The 27,613-nt window shown below is 33.1% G+C and overlaps 1 protein-coding gene across 4 annotated transcripts in view; it reads left to right on the plus strand.

Moving 5' to 3' along the window:
• LOC126738542 (uncharacterized) overlaps nucleotides 1–27,613 on the plus strand; it is a 139,295-nt gene that overhangs the window by 110,772 nt on the left and 910 nt on the right. The gene's annotated exons all lie outside the window — the stretch shown is intronic.

The raw sequence follows: 27,613 nt of genomic DNA on the forward strand, positions 1-27,613 counted from the left end.
AAGATTTTTCTTTTAGTTTTATTTACCTGACTACATATCAGTTTTGAAAGATCAGAAATAAAGCATAATGGACATTTTTACTGTTTGAGTTACTTTTGAAATAAAGTAAATTTATATGGTGTGGCTTAACTTGTTTTGTATGATATAAAGGTCCAATTATTGACTTAGAAGAACTATCTATACCAAAAACATTTATAGAAATATTAGGATTTTGATTTTCAAATTTTGAAATATCTCAGATTTTTACTGGCATTTCTATATCGCGTACATTTAAAATATCATGATTTGATTGAGGATAAGATAACACATTTTCCTTATATACATCCACAGGATATAAATGAGCTAAAATACTCCAAACAAAACATCTTTTATCATTATTTTTTATATTAATTAAACCTTTGCTTTCGAGCCAAGAGGGTAAAGCAATGTATGTGGCATCATTAAGAGGAGAAAACTTATTAATACAAACTAAAAGGAATGACGTACCAACATATTTCCAACCAGATCCTCGATGTTGAAATTCTTCAGATTTCGATAGAATAGTTTCAAAAAGTTGTTTGATGATCTCATCGATAGAGTCGACTTTAAGTATTTCCTTGTTGCACGAAACGAAATATTTATAATCCTCTTCTCCGGTTGAAGGAAGTTCATAGGTAGCGCAAAGCTTCACATTCAACTTGATAGGACCCAGTGTCTTTAGATTTTGGATAATTTTTGTTTTGAGTAGAGGTCTAGACTCTTCCAAAAACTGATCAAGCTCAATACAATTCAAATTTATGATTGCTCCTGTTTGTATACGAGAACGAAAAGCAGAAGATATCTAAATAAGAAAAAAAAAGATATATTTAAAAACAAATAATATAAATAAATAAATTAAAAAACTCACCATTTTCCAGACAACTGATGGCGAGTTTGAAGTGGTATTTGTACTGTTACTGGCACTGGTACTAGGTCCTATACCTTGACCTGAAGTTTGTTTCCTTTTAATTTGCTTGCTTAATGATTTTAGTAATGCCAAAGTGTTTTCTAATTTACTTTTTTCTCCAACTGATAAGTCTGTACTATGCAATTTTTAAAGTATTATAACTTCATTCCTTTTTTTAAGTTTTAAAAAAGTATCGATTTCTTGTTGAAATTTTAAAATTTTAAATAGTGTCTGTGTTGTCTTTACCAAGTCTTCTTCCATGTTTACCAGTTTACTACGCCTTTACTCTCCTTTGGAAAATTCAAATTCATTCGCTGGTGTTGTATTAGTCCCCACTTGCTTTTGTCCAATGAACCGTATGAAACAACCTTTATCGCTCATGAGCTCGTCTATTACTGATTTAGTTATAACTGCATTCAATCGTCTTGGTAAAAATAAAACCGAATCGATCAGTTCCACTATAAGTGAATCTCCGAACGAGGTTTTGATCTTGCGTATTCCTTTGACTTCATACCACTGATTCAAAATCATATCAGTAGCGTTAATCTTTGGTTTGAAATCGCAACGGGCAAAACTGTTAATTCTTTCCATTTAAAAAAAAAAAAAAACTTTTTTTTTGTTTGTAAATACAGAGGAAATTTGTTGTGAGTGAGGACTAAGTTCGAACTGGAATAAAGAAAGTCGATCTTTCTAATTTATACTCATTAGCAATCGATAAAACACACATAGACGTACGAAATTTTATTTATTAATTATTATTACCATAACATACCATACATGTGTTACGGGAAAACGTTAAATATAATTGACAGTGACATTCTTTGCAGATACTTTTTAAATGATGCACATAATCCATTTCTTCTATAAAATAATGAGCTGAGAAACATGTATATTCTTCTAATAATTCTTCATTTCCTCTAATTTCCAGATTAAAACAAAAATGGCATAATTTTTCACCATGTTGATCCTGAATAAAAGATTCTTGAATGCATATTTTTGAAAAACCAATCGTTGGCCTAGATTCGCGTTCACAAATTAAATCAACACTTGATTCACCTTCACTGGAATAATCACTAAACATATTTATAATGCTTTAAGATGGTACAGAGAACAAAAAAAAAAAGAAGTGACTTCAGTATGCTACTATGCGTTTTTAAAAGTTTCAAAAGTGCTGAAAACCGCAAATTATGTAACTCGAATAAGTTATTATTAATTAATGTAAATATATCATAATTTAACCACTATTTAAAATATTTTTCAATAAACAGGAAAACCAAAAATAAACTAGAAAAACTTAAAGTTTCCGGGATATTATAGGTTTTAGTATCAAAAAAAAAGGAAACGTATTTTATTTACTGATTAAGAAAATTATAATTAATATATTAAAAATCATATTTTTATAATAATATTTCTTATAAAAGCTCAAATTTAAACATATTATATCTTATGTTTTATTACATATCTTAAAACATTTAATTTTTAAAATTAGATACATTAATCCAACTATTATGAGAATCATCAAATCCTAACCATTTTACATATACCTGATTTCTTCTTTTGAAAAGTATTTTCTCGACTAAATATGTATTAGGATGCATAGTTTTTTGCAATTCCTCTTCGTAAAAGCAACCTAAAATTGGTCGATTATTTAAATCACTTAGCATATACGTAGCTGGATAGGTAGATTTCACTTCTATTGTTTTAAAAAGTTCCATTGTCCAATTGGCGGTATATCCTTTTTCAAATATATTTGTTTGTTTCAATATTCGAACAATATCGTCTACTTGGTATCAAGGCTTTTGCATATATCGGGTGTAACGTACGGGTCCTGTATCCTCTTCAAGAAGAATACGCTTGTAAACAGTAGAAAGTAATGGCTTCTCATGTTTCTTTTTAACATCTATAGGTTTAAGCTTGATAGTTGTACGTTTCGTAGTATTATAATTTTTAACAACATTTTCTAAATGATTCACTCAATTGTATGTTCCATTTAGATGAAATACTTTTTGTAGCTTTGACTTAATTGTTCTAATTACTCGTTCCACCATACTACATTTTATTACACTGTAGGTATGATAATGGTTTATGTTAAATTCCTTCATTAGTTTTTGGAAATGTGAGCCAAAAAATTCTAAACCTTGATCTGACTGAATATTTTTTACGTCCATATTTACGTCCATATTTGTTTAAAATATTTCTCATCGCAGTTGCTACCTCCTTTGTCGATTTTGACTTTAGCGGTTCAGTCATTAGAAATTTTGTAAGACAATCTATAACCACTAAAATGTACCTATATCCCTTATTAAATTTTTCTAAAGTTTGGTAATCAGCTATATCAATTTGATATAGGTCTCGAATTCCTTTTAAAATGGTTTTCCTTCTAATAAAATTACGACGAGCCGGTTTATGAAGCTCGTCAACAATTTTGGCTTTTACTCTATTCGTATTCGTCAGATCCATATTGTACGGGTTCTTGACTCATAATAATGCACAAACTAATAAACTAACAAATTTATTACTTAAAAAAATTCTACAATTTTATTAAATTTCCTACAATTTTTAAAATATCATCTTTTTTGTGTTATTCATATCACTTCTGAGAAACTGTTTTGTTGATACTATTGCATCATCTACGTACTTCTTAGTTGCCATATGCTTGCCTGCCGTTGGTGGATTTCTTGATATCAATAAATTTATTTCTTTAAATTTCTGTTTTAATGAGTTTTTTGATTCTATATTTGCTTTCTCTAATTGTTGAATTTTTAGTTCTAATGGAATAATAATTTTTTTTTGTATAATTTTTAATAAAGCATTATTTTTTTCCTCTATCGTGTTATTTATGTCATCTATATATTTTTTAGTTACGCAATCCTGTGAATTTTCTGGATCTTTAGCGTTACATAACCTTCGATTTTATAAATCAAAATCCCCATCTTTTGTATAAGCAAGCTGCTGATGTTGTAGCTGCGAAAAATCTAAACGAAATTTCTTACTTGTACCTTCATACGTTGTACGTCCAAACTTATCAACAGACATATTTGAAATGATCTATTTACTTATATAAACTTGATTAATATATAATATTTGTCTCTCGCAGTTCATCTTCTATCGCTCTTATCTCATTTAAATGAGAATAGTTATTTCCTGCAGTTGATGAGGCGTATAACAACGCTAAACGTTCAACCAATTCATTTGGATTATCCCAATAAATATATTCCATAGGTTTTCTATTATATACATTTATGTTACCTCCTATTTTCTCTTTTGGTAATTTTTCAAAAATTGGTTTAATTATATTTTTATATTTCCATGATTTATTTCCCGAAATCTGTTTGGTTTGATCAACATCGCGAAAAGCGATGTTTGATATTAAAATTATTTTTTTATAGTTTGCAAAGTCTGTTGTATAATTTTGTGGCTTGAGTTTAAATAATAATTCATACAATCCTATAGTTGATTTAAATAATGTATTGTCTATTTCCAGGTCTCCTGTAGAATGGATTTTCATTCTTTTATTTCCTAATTGCCATTCATTTTTACTTCTTTTAATAAACTTTGGCCCATACGTAGTATCATATATGCCTTTTTTACCTTCAAGCAATTCCTGAATATATAATTTGGGTATATCAGAATAATGCGAAAAAAGTTCCGAGTTCCTGACATGTTGTTCTTGTTGTTGTTGTGGTTGATTTTGTTGTTGAGGCTCTTCCGAGTACGCTTCAGACCATGTCTCATCATCATCATTAGAACTTTCTACTGTCTGTTTTTCGTCTACACTAAAATTATTTTCTTCGCTTTTTTGTTCTAGCAATGGATTTCTTTTCTTGATGGTTTGAAAAATTCGATATTTTTGAGGTTTTCTTTTTTTAAATTTTACTTTACTCGATTCCATCACTGGTTCAGGTATTTTATTTTTTACGGTAGTATCTTTTATGTACGAAATAATCTCTTGAATATTTTTCAGTGGATTGGAAATAGGTTTAAACAGAGTATCAAACTGGGCAGTTTCACTTTGTTCCTGTGATTTTAAAACTTATATTTTTTCCTAACATTCTCTGCGGCTTTAATAATTTTACGTTTAACATGTTTCTTTTTATTAGACAGCATCATCATAGATGTTAAAACCTTTTGTATTTATCCTGTTTACTTGTTATCACCTTAACTTTAGAAATATATCTGACTATTTTTTCATTACGACTTTGGCTTTTATATGTTTATGATGAGTAAATCTACTGCTTAGTAATTTCAAGAGGATAATAAACAGAAAAAAAAGTTATTTAAAATAAAATGAATTTGTCAAATCCTTTGCCCTTTCCCCTTCTCCCTTTTTTAATATCGTCATCTTTAACAATGACCAAAAATCCATATTTTTCTTTCCAACACTTTGAGCATATTTTTTTAAACATGTCAAACTCCATATCAGTATTAACGTGCTCATTATAAATATGTCTTAAATTTATTTCATCTTGTTTAAATAACACTAACATATTAGCATTATCTCTGATTAAATGTTTGGGAATACGTGTATAAGTCTGACATAAATAGAATGAATCGATATTTCTATGACGTCCCATAGAAAAATAAGATCTAATTTTATCTTGCTTATCGCATGCTATGTCATCAAATATTATAATAGAATTTTTTTAGCATCCGAAGGACTGATTATATCATCGCTTTGTTGAATGTTAAAATATCCAATTCCTTTCACTTCTTTCATAACATTACGCAATAATTCATATTTAGGTTGATATAGAGTTTTGGAGAATACGTAAATATTTTCAAATCGTAATCCATTTGGCTCGAAGATTAAACTCAGAAGAATTTATGACATTACTTTTTCCACAATTGCTTGGTCCTACTATAAGAGCTCTAACAGTATTGGGTAATAACGGACCATGTTTCCTAATTTTACTCGTATCTTCTAAATCTTGATTTTTGACGGGTAATAACATGGTTGTGGAACAATCTTCATGTTTCTATGATCTCTAATAAACTGCTTAGAAAATGTTAAGACTTAGAACTGCTTAAAAAAGGGAATTAATATATTTAAATTTAAGAAAAGCTTTATTACTTCCTTTGATGAAAGAATCAAAGAATCATGATTTATCGTTAAAAATAGGAATCGGCTCTCTTGTAAATCAAGCACGTTCAATAATAAAACGAGTTGGTGGTAAAAAGAAAATCAATTTACCAAGAGTCCTTTCTGTTCCTAAAAAAGGAGGAATCTTACCTCTCATACCTATTCTTGCCGGATTGAGTGCAATAGGCAGTCTAACAGGAGGAATATCTGCTGTTGCGAAGACAGTTAATGACATGAAGGCTGCTAGAAAAAAACTGGAAGAGACCGAAAGGCATAACCAAAGAATGGAAGCTATAGCTTTGGGAAAAAAAGGAGCAGGACTTTATTTAAGCAAATATAGAAAGGGGCTTGGTTTATACTTAAACAAGCAGTCAAAAAACTTCCAATAAAGCTACCTAAGAGACCTCTGACCAATTTCGATTTGGAAAAAGCGGCAAATAATTTAAAAATTAAAGGATTTCGAGGTGTATATATGCGAGATAGTCTTCCAGAACGTGTACCTTTTAAATTTAAATGCGGTATAGTTAATTTGGATTCCCAAAAAGGAGTTGGAAGTCATTGGGTAGCATACATAAAGAAAGATAAAGACATTTGCTATTTCGATAGCTTTGGCAATCTTAAGCCACCTATAAAATTAGTCGATTATTTAACACGAAGAAACGAATGTAACATTATTTATAATCATAACTGTAATCAAAACTATAGTTCATTTAATTGTGGACATTTATGCTTAAAATATTTATATAATAATGTTTAAGAAAATATAGTTATATAAATATCAAAGAAAAAAAGGTGTTTTATTTAGTCATGTCTCAGACCATCACGTTGAAATGTCATAGTAGCATCTTAAGTGCTGACTTCTTTCCACCAATTCAACTTAATGCTTATTATAATTACTCAATATCTCTAATAGGTTTTTATACCTATAACAGTATACCAAATATTGAAGAAAATGTGAATAATCAATTTAAAATCTTAACAGCTAGTAATGATCAAGTTATCGAAATTCCGACTGGAGCATATGAAATAAGCGATATAGAAGATTACCTAAGATTAACACTGTGCTCATCAAGTACTTGTACACAAAAAGAGAAAAATCGAATTTTATCTATTAAACCTAATAATAATACCTTAAAATGTGAAGTGCAGAGTATCTTTAACCTGGACTTTACTGATGATAAGTCAGTGGGAAGGCTATTAGGATTCTCAAAGAAGGTATTACCAAAATTAAAAAACCATATATCCGATATACCTGTTAATATAATAAAAGTAGTGACAAAACGAATAAATTGTAATATCGTTTCGGGTTGTTATTATGGTAATAGACCAGCCCACATATTATTCGAGTTTGCCCCAACTGTTGATCCAGGTTATGCTATAATTATTGTTCCACATAACCCTATATATTTACCAATTAATAAAAAACATGCCATTGACAATATATCCGTTGAGGTAACAGATCAAAAAGGAAGAGCTAGTGAACTTTCAAAATGAAGAAATAGTTATTCGAATGGAAATTAAGCAAGATGGGCTTAATTATTAGATATGATGACTTTGATAATAATAAGTTAGTCTTGACGGATAAGGAGCCAAATAAAAGCAATAAATTAGAGAGCATAATGAAAAAGTTATTAGTCGATTATAAATCTTTTAGTGAAACACAACAACAGCAACAACAAGACTCGCATACTACTAGTAATAAAAAACATCAAAATAAATTGTCTAAAAAAAGTATCTCTGTTTTAAAACAATTGGGATATAATGTCCGATAAAATTAATATATTTAATAAGGCTGTTTTCGACGAAAACATTGTCAAAGAACAAGAACATACGTATTATACACAAACGCAATCATTTGGATATAACGATGAGATAGAAATAATCGTTAATCAGCAAGATGTTCTTATAGACTTTTCCAGTGGATACTTATACTTGGAGTGTGCGTTTAAACCAAAAGATGAAGGGAAAATTCCAAAAGGACAGTGCTTTTTAAGCAATAACGTAGGAGCTTATTTATTTGAAACCTTATCATATGAACTAAATGGAAAAGAAGTGGAAAAGGTGAGAGAACCGGGTATCGTGTCAACAATTAGAGGGCTATTATGCTATTCACCAGATGAATGTGTTTCTATAGGAGGAGGCGGATGGATTTCCTGTCTAAATTCTAATGATATTCCTACTTACAATGAAAAAGACAAAACCTTTAGTCTTCGAATCCCATTAGGACATTTATTTAGTATCTTTCATGATTATCGTAAAATTGTTATGGGAAAACATAAATTTCGTTTAGTAAGAGCTTGCAATGATAATAATTGTTATAAAAGTAGCGGTACCAGTAGAGCTACTATAGATATTCAAAAAATTGAATTAAAAGTAAAACATATACATCTTAGTGATCCATATAAGTTACATTTACTGGAACAAATCAATTCAAACAGATTTATTCAGATTCCCTTTAGACAATGGAAATTCCATGAACTGCCATCACTAAAGGCCACAAATAAAGATGTATGTAGTGTAAACCACTTCAAATTTAACTAGACCAAGATTTGTTTGTGTCTGCTTTCAGACAAATCGAAAAGATAATCCTTCAAGAGATATAAATAATTACGATGACATAAATATTAATAACATACGGTTATGGTTAAACTCCGAAGTGTATCCATTTGAAAACCAAAACTTCGACTTTACAAAAAGAAAATATACCGAGGCATATCAATTATACTCGGACTTTCAAAAGCTATTTTATGGTAGGAATATAAGCTTTCCTCTGTTTAATTATACTGCTTTTTTAAAATATCCAATATTTGTAATCGATTGTTCCCGCCAAGAAGATATAAAATTATCTACAGTCGACGTAAAGCTAGAATTCGAAGCTGGCACGAATTTCCCCGATAATACCCGTTGTTATTGCATAATTAATAACGATAAAATAATAGAATACAATCCGTTGACTACTTTGATAAGAGAATTAGTATAAAAGGGTCGAATTTATTCTTCATTTATTTAGTAACCGTTTAGGTAACAACAATAACAACATGAGATTCATAACTATTGACATTCAAGGTCTTTACCAAATTGAAGATTCAAATAATTATATTATACCGAAAGAAATTACGATATTTGAGAAGATTCGATGTGAACACTTTTTAATTAAATCTACAAAATTGCATAGTGAGTTAAGTATTGCTGAAAAAAGAATAGCAAACTATTTACGACAACATCATCATGGAATTAATTACTACGCCGGATCCAGTACCTTATCTGACGTAAAAAGAACTTTAGTGGAAATAATTAAGAATTATGATATTCAAAGAATCTATATACGAGGTCATCAAAAGTACAACTTCCTGAGAGATCTTCTAAAGGACAATCCAGAAGTGGAAATTCTTAACGTTGAACAGACAACTCCAAGTTTTAAAATGGATCGACCAGCTTGTTTTTCTCACTCTTTATCGAATTGCATGTGTAGTAAAAATAACGCCACATTTTTGTATAACTATTTATGTAACTTATTACCATGTTAATAAATATATAAAAACATAATATTTCGTTTTTTAGTTTCAGTTTATTTCCTTTCCTCACCTCAATAACAACAACATATTACTTACTACAATTAAATAATATGGCCATGTTAGAAGCGAAATTTTTACTTTTATCAGCTCTAATTAATAATACATTTTTCATTAGTCATCCGGATAATGGTAAAGAAATATACATTTGTTTTAATAGAATGAATGATACTTGGCCATTTGCTTGGAGTAGAATGGATTCGATAAAAAACCCTGCTTCCTTCTCTGTGGCATTACCCGTAAACGCATCGGAATATAAATTAAGAGTTATATTTATAAATCGCACATTCTTACACTTCAAACACATGCTCAAAGAGTGAATCATCATCAACGAGGGTTATTTCGCAGGACTGTAAAACCGCAACTGATAACCACACCACCGTTAATCTAATACCTACACTAATTTATTATATAACAGCAATCACTTCTTTCTTATTTGCAAAAGCTTTTTTTCATTCGACTAAGCAACATCTCTGCACCCTGCTACAATAATAATAATAATAATAATAATAATAATAATAATAATAATAATAATAATATGACGCCTACAAGATCGCAAATTAGGAAAATTAAATTTATACTCAACAACATCAAAAACCCAGTAACGTTCAAGCAACAATTTGTTAAATTATTATTGAAAAAAGTAGATACTATTCACATATCTGAGGATTTACTTTTAAAACTAATGGAACCTTGTTGGGGACACTACTATACACATAATGAAAACGAAGCTGATTATGACGAGATTGATGGACCTACTGTAGCCTATAAATTAAATTGTAATACTTGCATACAATTATTTATTATGAATAAAGAAAATCTAAAATTAAATGTTTCAACATTGCTTTTATTTAAAATACAATTTAACCAATTAAAATTACATCCATCCAAGTGTCTGCATCCTCTTTCGTTCATCTAGTTTGAATTTTCTTTTTTCGCTTCTTGACATTTTAGGAGGAGGACGTCTAAGAACCATGTTTGCAGTTATATACAGTTGAGGATTATAAGTTGGAACAGGTGACATTTCATCCCACGAATTATCAATGGGTACTGCTATACAAGCAGCATCAGCAGCAGCAGCAGCAGGTTCCATTTTATCCCATGCTGTATCAGAAGCCTTTTTCCTAGTAATTGTAATAATGTATTAGAACACTCACCCTCACCCCTCGAATTGAATTTTCTTTTTTCAGTTCTAGAAGGTTGACTGTTTATTTCTAAAGTATTAGAACACTCACCCCACGAATTATCAATAGTTGGTGCAGGTGGGTTATTAGATTGAATCCCTGCTTCTGCTTCACAACCCCACTTATATTCTGGATTTTTACGCGATGAATTCATACTTAAAAAAGTATTAATACTATTAAATTCAGTTTTTTTTTGTTTGCGAAATGTGTTGAAATACTGAATTGATCAAAACTGGATCTAATCTTTTATACCATATGAAATGGAAACCAGCTAACCATTTTATAATTAATGAAGCATTATGAATTTTACTAATTTTAGCTCACCGCAAACAATTCCGATCCTATTTTATGCTATATCGCAACAACTTCCGATACAATGTTATCAATCCCCCATTCAAAATCATTATTTACTGATAAATATTCTTTAACAATATATTTTTTCCATAAAGTCACACTCATACGACAACGTTGCTTCTCTTCCCGCCAACACCGCATTCAAGCTCATTTGCATATCAACGACCCTCATTTGCATATCAACCATCCACATTTCCACACATCCACATTCTTATCTTCCCGCCAAAATTCTGACCAATCAGGGCGCTACACACCTCCCCGCACCCCATTCCCCCCACCAATCACAGCCCTCCATTCGATATTGACTCCGCCCGCTTACCCCCACCATTACCATACTTTTCATAAGCTCCGCCCCTTTTTTTACTCCACCGGAAGTCCATAAGAATTACATGGGGACACATCATAGCCACCCGCGTTTTTACACTACTAGTGTACTAAGGAGTTAAAATGTTTAGTCATTAGGCAAGTGACTTCTCCTATTCCTTTGTTTTCTTTTAAGAGTACTCTCGTACAAATACCTAAGAATATTGAATTGGCAGATCCATTATTTAATGTCTCCCAAGATATTGACATGTTATTGGGTGCAGATATTTTTTATGATATATTAATTATGGAACAAATTAGGCTAGGCAGAGGTCATCCTGTGCTGCAAAGGACACAATTAGGTTGATTAGTTGGCGGAGAGTTATATTTTTTATCTAGTGGAAAGGGTGATAAGTCCGTTTGTAATTTAGCTATAGATGATTCACTAAATCAGACTCTTATGAAATTTTGGCAGCTCGAGGAACCTGTGGTGCCTCATATTAAGGATGATTATTGTGAGAAATATTTCTTAGAGACTTTTCAGAGAGACTCTTTAGGCAGATTTGTAGTAAAGATTCCATTTAGGGAAAATTTGTCAGACTTAGGTGACTCCAAGGTAGCGGCTTTAGCAAGTTTGAGACCTTTAGACAGAAAGTTTGCGAAAAGTCTTGAGTTAAAGAGAAAATACTCCAGTTTACTCCAGTTACTACCAGTTTATAGCAGAGTTTGAGGATCTTGGGCACATGAGCGAGTTAAGGAGTGATTGGAGACAGAGTAAGGATAATAAAAGTTTCTTGTTACCGCATCATGCAGTTATCAAGGAGGACAGTTTGACTTGCAAGTTGCGGGTTGTATTCAATGCCTCTAGTATGACATCTAGTGGGCTAATTTTGAATTGTGTCCAATATACAGGGCCTTCGATTGGTAACGACTTAGTCTTCATTCTACTTTGCAAACACAAATATGTGTTAAATGCTGACATCTCAAAGATGTTCTGACAAATTTTAGTTAATCCAGAGCTATACCATATCAGCAAATATTATGGCGTAAAGATGATGGCAACATAGTGTATTATGAGTTGAATATGGTAGTATATGGTATGGCAAGTAGTCCATTTTTAGCCGTACGTTGCCTTCACCAAGTGGCGAATGATTATGAATCTGAGTTTCCAGAGGCTGCTCGTATAATTAGACATGACATGTACATGGATGACCTGCTGACAGGTACTGACAACGAAAATGGATTGTTAGTATTACAGAAAGAAATTTCGATGATCTTAGAGAGTGCAGGTTTTCAGCTAAGAAAGTGGCTCTCAAATAAGAGAGATTTTTGTGACAGTTTCCAAGTAAATGACAATTTAGAGGCTAGCATGCTAGAGTTGGGTGAGAATGAGCAGAATAAGATATTAGGTTTATACTGGAATGCATATAGTGACTGTATTCAATATAAAATTAGGGAGTTTTCAGGACAAACAAGTGTTACAAAACGTAAGATCTTATCAATATCTAGTCAGATATTCGACCCGTTGGGACTGGTCCAACCAGTTATTTTAGTGGCTAAGTTGTTAGTACAGAGTTTGTGGAAAGAGCATTCAGACTCGAATGCTGAAGTCTCAAGTACTTGCAGTTTGTAGAGTTGCACACATTTGCTGACGCGTCAGAATATGTTGTTGCACTATATGTTAGGTCGATTAATTTTGATGGTAGTTATTTGACGTTTCTGTTATGCTCTAAAGCAAAGGTTGCTCCAGTTAAAACTCCGACTCTGCCTCGACTAGAATTATCAGCGGCACTGATAGCTGCTAGGTTAACAAAGAAGGTCATTGTCATGATTCAGATAGACTTTCATGCAGTATATTATTGGAGTGATTCTACCATTACACTAGGCTGGATTAAGGGAAATTCAGATAGGTTTAAGACGTTTGTCAAAAATAGAGCCAACGAGATTCAATCTCTAACAAGCCCTGACAGTTGGTATCATGTACGCTCCGAGGAAAATCCAGCGGATCTAGTTTCACGCGGGTGTACTGCATTAAGTCTTATTACCAATGAATTTTGGTTTCATGGAACTCACTGGTTGAGGGAGGACACTTTACCTTTGACTAGTGTGGAGGATATTCCAGAAACGCTGCCTGAGCAAAGAATTGTTGCTAATATTGCAATTTTTGAACAAGTTCTGAAATTTGATTTATTTTCGAAGTTTTCTTCACTTACAAAATTGACTGGCGTCTTAGGTTTTTGTTATAGGTTTATTAGTAATTGTAGAGCTAGGAAACTTAGAACTAATAAAATTTTAAAACCCTATTTGACAGCTACTGAATTAAATTTGTCAATGGAACATTTAATTCGAATTTCAAAGATTCAGTCTTTTAAGTAAGTTTATTATAACTTATTAAATGATAAACCTATTAAAGAGGATAAGGAAAATTTTATTTTACCTTTATGTCCATTTCTTGATAAAGAGAGTAAATTAATTAGGGTTGGTGGCCGACTTCATAAAAGGTCACATAAACAACAAAAAGGGAAAAGTTATCAGGAAGAGGATGCCGTAATAACTATGGTTGGAAATCGGCTACGTACTAGTGCAACTAATATGCAGGTATACAATATGTTTGGAAAAAATGTTGGAGCAAAATTAAGAACATTATCAAAAGAAACTAGGCTATATACGGAAAATAGTAATGAAATAAACTCAGTCACAGGTCTCAAATATATTAAATTAGTCAGAGGATCGTTTGTTTGTATAATTTTAATATGTAGTAACTAGTCTCCATCCGATTTTACCAATTTTAACTTAATTTCTACTTTTGACTTTTATCATGTAGTGTTGTCCTCCACTTCTTTTTTCGTTATTTTTATTAGTGAATACACAAGTGGATCTAATGATGCCTAGTATGGGCGAAACACGTGTAATCCTCTGACTAATTTAATAAATTTGAGACCTGTAACGTAAAGTATATTTTATTACTATTTAATGTAAGCCGGTCTGTTTGAGAAAAGATGGACTATTTCTTGGCATATACAGAAAAGCTTATAGGACAACGAATGATAGATAAACGATTTATTGTTTAAAGCTGAAATAGGCAATTGATAAATACAGCAAGATTATTACAGCGGCAACTGATGGTTCAAGAAATTAAATTTATTCTTAGTTAGCTACCACAAATAACAGGAATTCCGGTATAAATCAATCCAATCAATGCCATACTTATGTGCAAGATAAATACCAGTTACCACATTCCATAACATATCCATATGGACCTTCACTGCATGAAATGCAACCAAGTTTAAATATTTGTCAACCAAAAAATAATAATACAACTTCAGCATAAGTTTTATCACAGCCCAATTTAGAAAATAGCATTTCATCATTTTTTTGGAAATTATTAATCAAATAAAGAGGACTAATCAGTCACGTAGAAGGTTCTTAATATTGACAATATAAAGAACCTAATGTTTGTTTATCAATAATATAATAGGCAGGAAAATATTTTGATTTACTTTGTTTTTATGTTCACGGAATATACTGTTTAATTTTGTAAACCATACATTTAAATTATATTTATTTTCTTACCTTCATATAGTCAATTCTTGAAATATGTCATAGCAGGTCTTTGGAATTATTTTGCCTAACGACTGAGCAATTCTTCCCAGTAGCTAGATAGCGGAGTGTGGCAGTTAATCGTTCATGAGGTGATATACCAGGCCTCAGTATTGTGTCCTGCTTCTCAATCAGCGGCGTTACTAACTTAAGTAGCATCACGTAGCTATCTTCATCCATCCTCAGATAGTTTCATCACTCATCGTTTGCAATGAAACTACTTGTTTGACACCCAAGTAACCCTGTCTAGCGACAACAGTGCAACGCCGTACATATATGTCATACATGTCATACATCTCCTGATATAATGCCGTTAGACTTTTTTCTATGGGGTCATTTGAAATCTATTGTGTTAACTCCCCAACCTGAAAGTTTGGATGAACTTCGTCGACGCACTATCGACAGCTGCCATGATATCCGCCAACATGTTTTTGAAAATGTCCGTCAGGAATTTAAACATCGCCTATATCATTGTTTGGCCAAAAATGAGCAACATTTTGAACACTTATTGTAATAAAAACTGATATTTTCATGTTTTTGTTTTCTATCTGAACAAATTAAGACAAACAAAGATTTTTCTAATTTTCTCGAAAACGAATCAAAAGTAAATCGAAGTAAAACTTATTTATCTCCATTTATATGTCTATTTATGCACAATTTCCGTACGTAATTTCTTCTTAATTGATGGTCCAGGAGCACCACTTTTATATTTAGAGTCTGTATCACTTCCTCCAATAAATTCTTATTATTCACCCGAAAACAACATTCATAAAATATGATATAAATATAAAATGAATTTATAATTGTATTCACTTTAAACGTAGAATAATCAATACACGAAACGCAAACATTGATTTATAAAATTGTTTAAGAACGAAATGAAATTACGAAATAATCAAGAAATTGATAAATAATCACCGGTGCTTGTAATGCTAGCAAACTCGCAAACGGAGTACTGACTAAAATATATATATATATTCCATGCACTGCCTATGAGAGAAAGAGAGAAAGAAAATATGCGCATGCACGTCTCTCTCTTGCTCCTACTCTTATATACAAACCGTAACTCTCTCTCTTTCTATCTCCACTAACGTATATCTCCTTCTCAACTACCGTTCGTCTCGCCTGATCACACGTTTCGTAATGCATTCGCCAGCTTAGTCCCCAAATCTATTTATAGATCGATTAGCAGATATTCAAACAAAAAATCTTAGCTTATTGGTAGCGAAAATTATTGGTTGTTGATTATCGGTGAAATTCGCCATCTGATGGATAAATTGAGGGCTATTGATAAAGAACTAGGTTAAACAATTCACGGAGCTCGGGAATCTAATGAGGTGGTTATGAGTCATTGTACGTTTCGTTGCTGTGGATCGAACGAAAAATTGAACAATAATTACAACAGTACTTTAGCGCATGTAAAGAACTTGATATCACGTCTTAACAGACAGGGAAAAATTAAGGAGTATAATGACGCAGTGCGCGAGTATATAAAGAATAACTGTGCCGAATTGGTGATTTCTGGGACTGACGAGTTACGATCGTATTTTATGCCTCATCAGGCTCTTTATCGAAACGATAAGGACACGACCAAGGTGCGCGAAATATTTTACTCGTCCGCGCATGTGCCAAGTAATTTGTCGTTAAACAACCATTTATTTATAGGCAATAATTTATTGCCTGACGTGCTCAATTTTTTTTTTGAATTAGGATTGTTTCTGTAGGCCTTGTAGCGGATATAGAAAAATCATTTTTTCAGATTTCCTTGTCAGCTAGCACGTTAACCCCCGGGTAGCATAACATCATAGCCTCACCACCTAGTTGCGCTCGGACAGAGTGGCAGCGAGGCGATGCCCCGCAAGGTGTGTTTACATTTAAAAGCAAAGTATTGTATGGATGCCTTGTAGTAGCACTAAATCTATATAGGTAAAAAACGCATGGCTTACGGAATGAAACCTATGCTGACCGTAAATATATTTAAAAATATGAAAATATTAGTGTTTTATTGGGCAATACTAAAAACTATAAACAAGCTTTTCGAAAAGGTACAAATAAAAGTTTATTGTAAGGTTATATCTAAAAAACAAATAACAAAGTAACGTATAAGAAAAAATCGTAATTTCTTATTAAGAAAATTTTTCTAGTCGACGTAAAAAGCTATGTCTAACGCATTTTGATACCCTTATGTTCATGAAGAAAAACAGATATTGCAATGGTATTTTGATCGATGTGTTTTATTCTGAGCTCCCTTTCTTCCCAAAGAAATTTTCTTAGAAGCGCAGCATACAACGCATCGGTTTTTTATCCTAGCTTGTTAAAGCCGATGATTTTGTACTTCGTCACGACTAGTATTTAAAACTAGTTATTTTTATTTACCGAGTATTTCCAAAGTTGTTGAATTTTTTAATTCAGGAATTGAAATTTTACTTTTTGTTACTTCTTTGAATACAATAAATGCCTTGACCATTGCAGAGCCAAAAAGAAGCTCAAAAGCTAATTTTCTATACCATTTGATACCTCTGCGCAAGAAATGCGAGTAGGCTTTTTTTATCAGAAAGATCTATAAAGGATTTGCAATCATTGTAGTATATCCATTTTCAAAACATCGTTTATATAATTTGATGCCAAATTTGTACCTCTTGTTCTTTATATATAGCCTGAATTTAGGCCTGCTGCAGAAAGGTACCATTGCTTCGATTCAATGAAGTTTTTTCTATACATGTATGGAAACATATTGAAACCTTTCTATTAATTTTTCCAATAGAGCAATTTTATGCAAACGGTCTACCTCACGATGATTATTATTGATCGTTTCATTATTGTTGAAATGATTTGTCGAAAGCAGTTGCTCAATTCTATTTCTGGACATAAATTTTCTGACGGTATTGTTGTACAAGAAATTCTGGGACCAGTAGTCACGTAATTGAGGCAGGTTGAACAATCCCAACCAAATGAAAATCTGAAAAAAAGTTTTTACTTCTTCCGTGTTTGTGGGCACCCATGGCTTTGATTTTGATTTACTGGCCGAGTCCTTATTGTCAATTTTTTTGTTTTGCGTAAGTATTTGTTTGTTCAAGTACTAGTTCAAGTATTTCATCACTAAAAAAATAACCTGTAAAAGTCGTATGGATCCTTATCAAACATTTCAAAATTCACATAAAATTCACTACTTTTACCATTCACTACTACCACCATAGTTATTAGGCTGAAAATCAAGGATTTTTTTATTTCTGAACCTCAACTGGTCCCATTTTAGTTCAGTACTAGTATCAAGGCAATTTGTCTCCGCGTTCCAGTCACTTGTCGCAAGAAGTTCCAAGATATAACATCGATGCCACATTGTTTATAAATTCTAATTTTGTCACTTGGACAGCGTGGCATCAATGTGATGACTCATTTTTAAATCTCGTTTAAAAAGAAAAAAAATATAACAATATAAACTTAATTAAACTATGCTTAAGAGTTTATTTTGTATTAATTAAAGTAAAAAATAGAGTGCGGTCCGGGAGACTCTAAAAAAATTTACTTGATCGGACTTAACGTGCTAAAGACCTAGACTCTTATTTGTTTTTATGATTTAGAGACAAAATCGAGCCTTATCTTATTGATACGTCCAAGTTGCCAGACCTCCTTACTTACCGTATAAAGCGAGTCACTTTTGGAGTTGCGTCCAGCCCTTTTATGGTGGCTGCTACATTAAAGGAATATTTAGGCTGGCTAAGTTGACGATGCTGTTATGTCTGTGGGTCTCTTTGATACGGCTATTAAAGCTTACGAGCAGTCAAAGGAAATTATGTCAGCAGCGGGTATAAATTTAAGAAAGTGGCTATCCAATTATAATGAAATAAGAAAGACGATAGAGTATTAGAGGTGGGTCAGACACGAAAGGTATTGGGTGTTCTATCGCATTTATGTTCTGATGAATTAACTATAGATTTATCATCACTAATTAACTTATCGACCACTGTGCCAACAAAACGAACTGTTTTGCAAACGATTGCGAGAGTTTTTGATCCCTTAGTGTTTTAGGATCCATCACAATACGAGACAAGATCCTACTACAGCGTATTTGGAAGGCGAATTTTGGAAGTAGTATATAGAAGTCCAATTTCGAGAAAAAAATTTCGAGATAGATCATTTAATCTTAGGGGATAAAATGATCGGCATGGAGATGCTAGTCTTCTACCTAATGTATATGTTAAATCTGCGAACTGCGGGTAAGTAAAATACTCAAAAATAGCACTATACAGGATTCATGGTAAACCTTTAAAACGGAAGCCTTATGTCCAAAATAGAGTGAATGAAATTCAACATATTTAATAAAGAAAATCGGACCGACTTACCAGAGGTGTTTCAGCAAAATTTGTCTTGGAGTTAACTTTTTGGAAAGAAGAACCAAAATGGCTAAAAGAATAATCCAATAGTTGGCCAACTGATGAGTACCAAGATGGAACTGATGATGTGTCAGAGGTTTTGAATTTGTTAGTTAACACTGACGATAATATCCTAGAGGTTAGGTGAATATTTGCATTAGGCAGCTTGTTGAAGCCAGTGAATGAACACTGTGAATTATATTATTTTGTGTTAAGTTCGGCAACATTGCAACCGACGCGTCGCACTAGTTTCCCGTCCATTGCTATTAGCAACGATCCCTAACAACTCGCTCGAGCTCAAGTCGAGCGTCCAAGTACGTAGTACGGAGAAAGCATTAAGCTAGACTAGAACAACGACTTTCCAAACCATTTTTCCAAACCATTTTTCCTATTTCCTTCAAGTGTAAAAATTCAAGATATTTGCGCATTATCATATAAGTTTCTGTTAAGATTCTAATAATTATTCTATTTTTTTACAACTAAAAATGACAGAGGTAGAAAAATTCACTAGAAAAAGGGGATCGCTCGAGGGTGCTCTAACATTATTTATAAAATTTATCGAGCAAAAGCAAGCAAGCGTTGAGCAAGGGCAAGTTTTAAGTGGTACGAAAATTATTCAAGTTCAAGAGAGGTTATCGCGCATAGAAATTGTGTATCAAGAATATATACCACCTGAATACGAAATCGAGGCAAACATCCCAATATCCCATTTAGATGAACAATATGCAGAGCGTGCATCATTTGATACGACATATTTTGACATTATATCAGTTGCAAAAAATATTTTAAATATATTTTCTGCTGAAAATGAAGACGCAGAGTCAACACACTCAATGCATTTAACTGCAAGATCTAGTCGTGGATTATCTATCAATGGAAATTTTGACTTGGGTGGAGTTAAATTGCCAGTAATTCCTCTACCAAAGTTTAATAGGTTGTTTTACGAATGGTTAGAATACAAGAAGACATTCCAATGGCTGGTTCATGAAAACGAATCCATATCAGCAATTCAATAATATCATTATTTACGAGCTTCTCTAGAGGGCAGTGCAGCGCACGTTTTAAAATCAATTGAGTTTACGTCAAATGGATATACCATAGCATGCGAAACCTTAAACAATCGTTTTAATAATTCTAAATTACCAATTCATAACCATATTAAGCTTTGTTTACACTAGAAAACATTAAAAGGGAATCCTCAGTCAAAATTAGAAAAATAATAGATGATGTATCAAAGCATCTTAGGTCACTAGAGCAATTAAATCAAGTAGTTAAAGATTGGAATCCATTATTAATTTATATGGTAACGTCCAAGCTTGATCAAAATACGGTAAGCGAATAGAAATATTTGATTGAATCAAGCTGATTTTTTAGAAACCCTAGAGTACAAAACAAACATAAAATTTACGCAAGATGATGATAGGTCAAGCGATATAACAAGTAACGTTTTACCTTCAGGTCACTAGTATCTTCCAGTTTTACTCTTTCATGTAACTTTTGCAAGAAAGATCATTCGATTTATGTTTGTGAAGATTTTCTTTAAACATCGGTTAAGAAACGGATTGAATTCGTTCGAAGGCCAAATTATGCACAAATTGTTTACGTCAACATCCTCCCAAAACATGTAAATTAGGTCTGTGCAAAAAATGTCATTCATGGCATAATACTTTATTACATGAAGATAAAGGCGAGTCTCTATCCCAGACTCCACATGCTGACAATAGCTTCAATGAAGTTCCTCATGTTGAAGTAACTTTAAGCAATACCGTGTGTAAAACAGCTAAACGATTTACGCTATTGTCAACAGCTCTTGTCAAGGTTCTAGATAAATTTGGGATACCTCATATCGCGCGTGCTTTACTAGATTCAAGATCTATGTCATCATTCATCACTGGAGATTTTTGTAACACATTAGGTTTAGATAGGTTTGCTGCCAATTTAAATGTATTTGGCATATCAAATTCTATGACAAAGGTGAAGGATAAATGTGAAATCAATCTAAGTTCTTTATGTACTGATTTTAATGCAAGATTAACATGTTATATTCTTCCAGAAATCACAAATATTGCTCCAGATTTTTGAGATTGATCTAAGTTCATTTAAAATTGCCCACACTCTACACCTCGCCGACGAGACATTCAACAAACCAGTCGAACTCTTGATTGGGTGCGAATTATTTTGGCGTTTGTTAAAAAGACAGGTCGATTGTCAGGTGGCAAGTACAGCCCTACGCTTCAACAAACTGAACTTGGATGGGTCGTAGCTGGTCCATTAGAAAACACCTGAGCAAAAAATTGCTGTTTCGTGCAACTTAAGTATCAACCAAGATTTGCGAGATTTAATGGCAAGATTTTGCGTTAATTTTGCGAAGTTGAGTTAATTCAAGCCAGGCCATTACCTAGCGAAGAAGCAGAATGTGAAAGGATATTTTCTGATACAACAACTAGAAATCATGAAGGTCGATTTATAGTAAATCGACCATTAAAACAGTCAGCTGATTGCTTAGGTGAATCACGTTCTCAAGCGAAGAAAATGTTTTACAACCTCGAGAAAAGGCTTTTAAGAAACGAGTCTCTGAGAGTCCAATATGTTAATTTCATTCAGGAGTACCAATCACTCAATCACATTGTAATGGTATTACTGGCGTTTACTAATTTTTTCTATCCCCTTTCGATCTTCTGGGTTATTTATAAAGTTTGTAGTTGGTTATCCAATCATTATCTCGGGCGCCACCCTCAAGTTTAATGTGGATGAGGGACCACGGCCTATCGGGTAGCCTTTAGACAGTGGAGAAAGTAATCCAGGTCTTCTGTGTGAGTAAAACTATAGGCAACATTGTAACAAAACAGTAGCCACTCGTCAGGGGACGCGGGTGAAGCGCCGCTTCACCACAAATTTTAAAAAATTTAAGAGTTTTAAAATCGACATCTTTACGTTTACAATTTAGTTTGTTTTATATTTTATAACAAATTAATTCTTGATTTATCAAAATTAGTGTAATCCTATAAAGAATATATTTGTAAAAGTATTTACAAATATACACATTTATCACATTTATTCATCCCAAAACCTAACATGTCATCTCCTTGCTAACACTTATCAATAAGCCTTACATAAGGCCAAATTTAATACGGTACGGTGCGGGAAGAGGAGGGGTGCAATGAAGAGAACCCATGTCGGTAAGCAAAATGTTAAAGCGGTACGATAATTTATGGGTATAATATATTTTGTTAATAACGCGGTCGCGCGTTTATTAACAAAATAGAAAGTGTCCTAACTTTACTGGGCAAATCTTAGTTGTCAATATGAATCTTGAAAATTATTAATTTAAGTTACAAAAAGAACCGAGTAATTCTATAGATAAATAAGAGAATTACAGAAAATTTAGTAACTTCGTTACAACATGACAGTTACGGATTTGTTCCTCTGAAATATGAAGAGGCATGAAGAATACTTCATGCCTCATCACGGAGTATTGAAAAAGGATAGCTTAACAACGAAACTTCGTGTCGTTTTTAATGCCAGTTCACCATCAATTAATCTCTCTTAATAATATTAAACATATTGGTCTAGTTTTGCAAGACGATCTTTTCTTAATATTATTAAGATTTCGGGAAAAGCGTTACGTTGTTTCTGCCGATTGCAAAATGATGTACAGACAAGTACTAATAAATCCAAAACAAAGAAAACTTCAGAAGATTTTATAGCGAGAAAGTCCTACAAAAGTATTAAAAGCTTATACCCTAAATAGTTACCTATGGGCAAGCTAGCGCCAGTTATTTGGCAGTTCGTTGTTTATTCTAGTTAGCCACCGAATGTGCCAACTCCAATCCTGAAATTGCAAATATTATCGAACGATCATTTTACGTCGATGACTTACTTTTTAGTGCTGACTCCATTGAACATTCTAACCAAATTTGTCAAGAAATTTCTCGTGTTCTGAAAAGTGGTTGTTTCAAGTTACTTAAATGGTATTCAAATGACTCAAGAAACTAGGTGCTAGATGGAATAGAAACCAAAGACGAGACTTGCAGCATACTAACATTTGGTCCAAATGAAACCACGAAAACTCTAGGCTTGACTTGGTCCTGCCATAGCGACAAGTTAGCATTTTGCATTGACATACACCATTACCAGAACGATACAAAACTATTGAACCATACAAGATCAGTGTTGTCTCTCATCGCTCGCATATTTGATCCTTTATGAATGTTAAGTCCTTGTACCATTTAGGAAAGATCTTAATGCAAAGATTATGGTCCGCAATAGTGTCCTGGGATGAACACATACCAGTAGATCTAGCTCAGCAGTAGCACAAATTTAAGGATGACTTACTTCTTTTAAACAAGCTAACGATCGAACGACATGTGGCATGTAGAGGCAAAGATATTCGAGTTACATAGTTTTGCTGACGCCTCGGAGAGAGCCTACGGTGTATGTTTGTATGTGCGTAGTCTAGATAAAAATAATCAAACTTTTATGTTCAAAATCCAAGGTTTCACCTATCAAAACTCTAAACATACCAGTTAGAATTGTGTGCAACTTTATTACTTGCTCGTCTAGTAAACCAGGTCAAGATGGCTTTAACCATAAAATTCCAAAATTATTTTTATTGGTCCGATTCATCGATAGTTCTAGCATGGATCAAAACTAATCACACTATTGCACCTTGAACTTGTTTCTAGTTTAACTACCAATTATTTTCTATTAGCTTTAAGGCGTTTTGTTTCAAGAAGAGGAAGGCCTTCTAAAATTGTAATTGCTAACTGCACAACATTTCTGGGAGCAGACCGTGAGCTAAAAGCATTTGTGAAATCATGTCGAAATGATTTAAGCGAAACTGCAACTAGAAAAGGAATCGACTGGCAGTTTATTTGTCCATATTCTCCACATATGGGGGGTTTGTGAGAGAGCGGCGTGAAAAGCGTCAAGTCATTTAAAACGTGTCCTTGCAAATGCGAATCTTACTTTTACGAAGTTTTATCTCAAATCGAAGCCATCTTGAACTCTCGCCTCATGCTCACTTCCTCATTGGAAGACCCTTCACAGCTGCTCCAGACGAGAATTGGGAAGATATCAAGGTCAACCGTTTATCAAGATTTGAACTAGTCCAAAAGATTTGTCAACATTTCTGGCGACGCGACGTTAGCAAGAAGAATACATATCCGAATTGCAACAACGACAGAAGTGAAAGGTTAGGCGAGGCCAGCTGTGTGTGGGCACTCTAGTTCTAATCAAAGATGATCAAGCACTCCCTACAGAATGGAAACTTGGTCGCATCAACTTCATCCTGGTGGTGATGGAGTTTCCCGCATTGCTTCCATTCTCACAAGCACTGGATGTGTCAAGAGGAATTTTCAGAAGATTTGTCCTCTTCCTTTAAAGAGTTGAAAGTGCATCCCTTTAAAGGCTGGGGGCATATTTACGCCAGTGAATGAATACTGTGAATTATATTATGTTGTGTTAAGTTCGGCAACATTGCAACTGACGCGTCGCACCAGTGTTCCATCCATTGCTATTAGCAACGATCCCTAACAACTCGCTCGAGCCAAGTAAGTAGTACGAAGAAAGCATCAAGCTAGACTAGAACAACGACTTTCCGTGTGCACAAGTCAGATCAATAATTTATTTTTAATTTGTGAATCTAAATTAATAAAGTTATTTGTTTTATATAATAGTCAAGTCATTTATCTAGACAAGTACAAGCATACAGTCCACCAATCCAATAATAATGACAGGTACCGCAAATTTTAAAAGGTGATTAGGATCAGCGCCTATGTTTATAGGTTTGTAAATATATTAGGAAGTAATGGAAATCGAAAGGGATACTTGGAGGTCAAGGAATTAAAAGGACACTCGGTGAATGAACTTAAAGTAGCTGAAGATCATTGGATCAAAAGTGTTCAAGGTAAAAAATTTTAAGAAGAAATAATGTGTCCTCACAATAACGTTCTTGTAAGCTGCAAGTCTCTAATTTTTTCATTACGTCAATTTTTAGGTGAAAATTAACTTTTAAGGCTTGAAAGTAGGCTAGAAGAAGCCTCGTTACCCTACGAAACCAAGTATCCAATAATTATACCGAAGAAGTCTCTTCTGACGGAGAAGATAATTTGTGATTAGGATCAGCGCCTATGTTTATAGGTTTGTAAATATATTAGGAAGAAATGGAAATCAAAAGGGATACTTGGAGGTCAAAGAATTAAAAGGACACTCGGTGAATGAACTTAAAGTAGCTGAAGATCATTGGATCAAAAGTGTTCAAGTTAAAAAAATTTAAGAAGAAATAATGTGTCCTCACAATAACGTCCCTGTGAGCTGCAAGTCCCCAATTTTTTCATTACGTCAATTTTTAGATGACAATTAATTTTCAAGGCTTGAAAGTAGGCTAGAAGAAGCCTCGTTACCCTACGAAACCAAGTATCCAATAATTATACCGAAGAAGTCTCTTCTGACGGAGAAGATAATTTGGAAGGCTCATGAAGGAATTTGGTAGGCTCTTAACTCCATAGTGGAGTTAACGCTAAATTGGTGCAAAAGAGAAGAAAGTACTGGATAGTACAAAGTTGCCAACGAATCAAATGCCGCCGCTTCAAGGAAAAAATTGGATCTGAATGTTTTGCGCCGTTGCCGAGTAACCAGATATATGAAGCAACCCCTTTCAAGGTCATGGGTATGGACTTTGCTGGGCCACTTTTTATTTTTGAAGATGGACAAGCTAAAGCATATATCATGTTGCTTATGTTGCTTACATGTGCAGTAGTACGTGCTATACATTTGCAACTTGTACCAAGTGTGAGTACAGAAAGTTGTGTTAGAGACCTACGAAGATTCATAGGTCGCAGAGGAGTGCCAGGTGTTCTGTATTTAGACAACGCAAAAACTTTTCGTCGTATGGCTCAAGAGGTAGAGCTGAGGTACAGGATAAAATGGGATTTTATATGGGACTGTCAAGGATGCCTTAAAAATTACGCTTGGGATGGCGTCGATTGGATATGAAGAATTGCGAACTATTTTGACAGAGGTTAGAGCAACTGTAAACTCGAGACTTTTAACCTACCTTCACGATGATACTTCTAATTTAGTTTATTTATTTTCCTCACTTTTTTATTGGGAAATAAGAGTTCTGGCCTGTTGATGGATTTTGAAATTCTAAAAGTTAAAAGAAACGATATTTAAGTGGAAACTTAGGGAGCAACTTATGACTAAGTTCTGAAATAAGTGAGACATAGATTATCTACAGCAGTTGCGTACAGCACACTTTGCAGTGAATTCTAAATCACGCACTTTAAAAAAAGGATGACCTTGCTTTGTTGTACGAGCAGTACATGCTGAGATTGAGATGGACAATGGTTCGAGTAACAGAGACGTTGATAAAAAGAGACTGTCGAGTGCGTGTGTGTGACATAATAAATAGTGGCGCAAGGAGATTAAGATGACCGGTGCAACTTCTCTTTCCTTTAGAAGTTCCACATTCGCCCCCTGGGAGGATGTAGAAAATAGTGTGCAAATAAATGGTGAATAGTCTATATAAACTCAACAATAAAGAAGCCAATTTAATATTAAACATAAAGACATATATGCACCGTGAAGCAACAACATTCGAATGATCTAAAAATAGAGGTCGCATAAAATGGCCCTAAACGATGATTGTGGCTGTGTCTTGCTCTAGTTCTGAACGCAAGATTATTAAAAAAAGTAACGTGTAAGACTCGGGTCGATTATAACGATTTAAATTTTACTCCTATCTGTTATTTAAAGTTAGTTATTTCGTAACATTTTATTTATCAGCCAATAGAGCTCTTGTTTACGAACTTGGGTGTTTTTTTTATTTATCCTGGATTATGCAATTAAAATGTGCGGGTATCCAATTTAGGACAAACAATGAATGCTGTGATAAAAACTTTTTTTGTTTTTTGTACATTATTATAAATAATTTCATTTCCATGGCTTTTTTTATTGTAGATGGTTACTTTTATTCCTTATTTTTTGGTCATTAGATTCTCATCTTAGTTTTTTATATCTGAAATCTGAAAAAAAATATCTGAAAAGCAACTGACGCATCATATTTTGGTAGCATTTTGTAATGATTATAGAAATCAATCATGATGCTCTAGTCAAAGCAAAACACGCATAACCATGTATCGGTATGTTTTATCTGGATGAGATTTTTAATCTTATCAAAAAAAATATAACTTTTAAAATCTTAACTTTTCTAATTTAAT

Source organism: Anthonomus grandis, chromosome 7, assembly GCF_022605725.1.
Source record: "Anthonomus grandis grandis chromosome 7, icAntGran1.3, whole genome shotgun sequence".
Classification (NCBI taxonomy): Eukaryota; Metazoa; Arthropoda; class Insecta; order Coleoptera; family Curculionidae; genus Anthonomus; species Anthonomus grandis.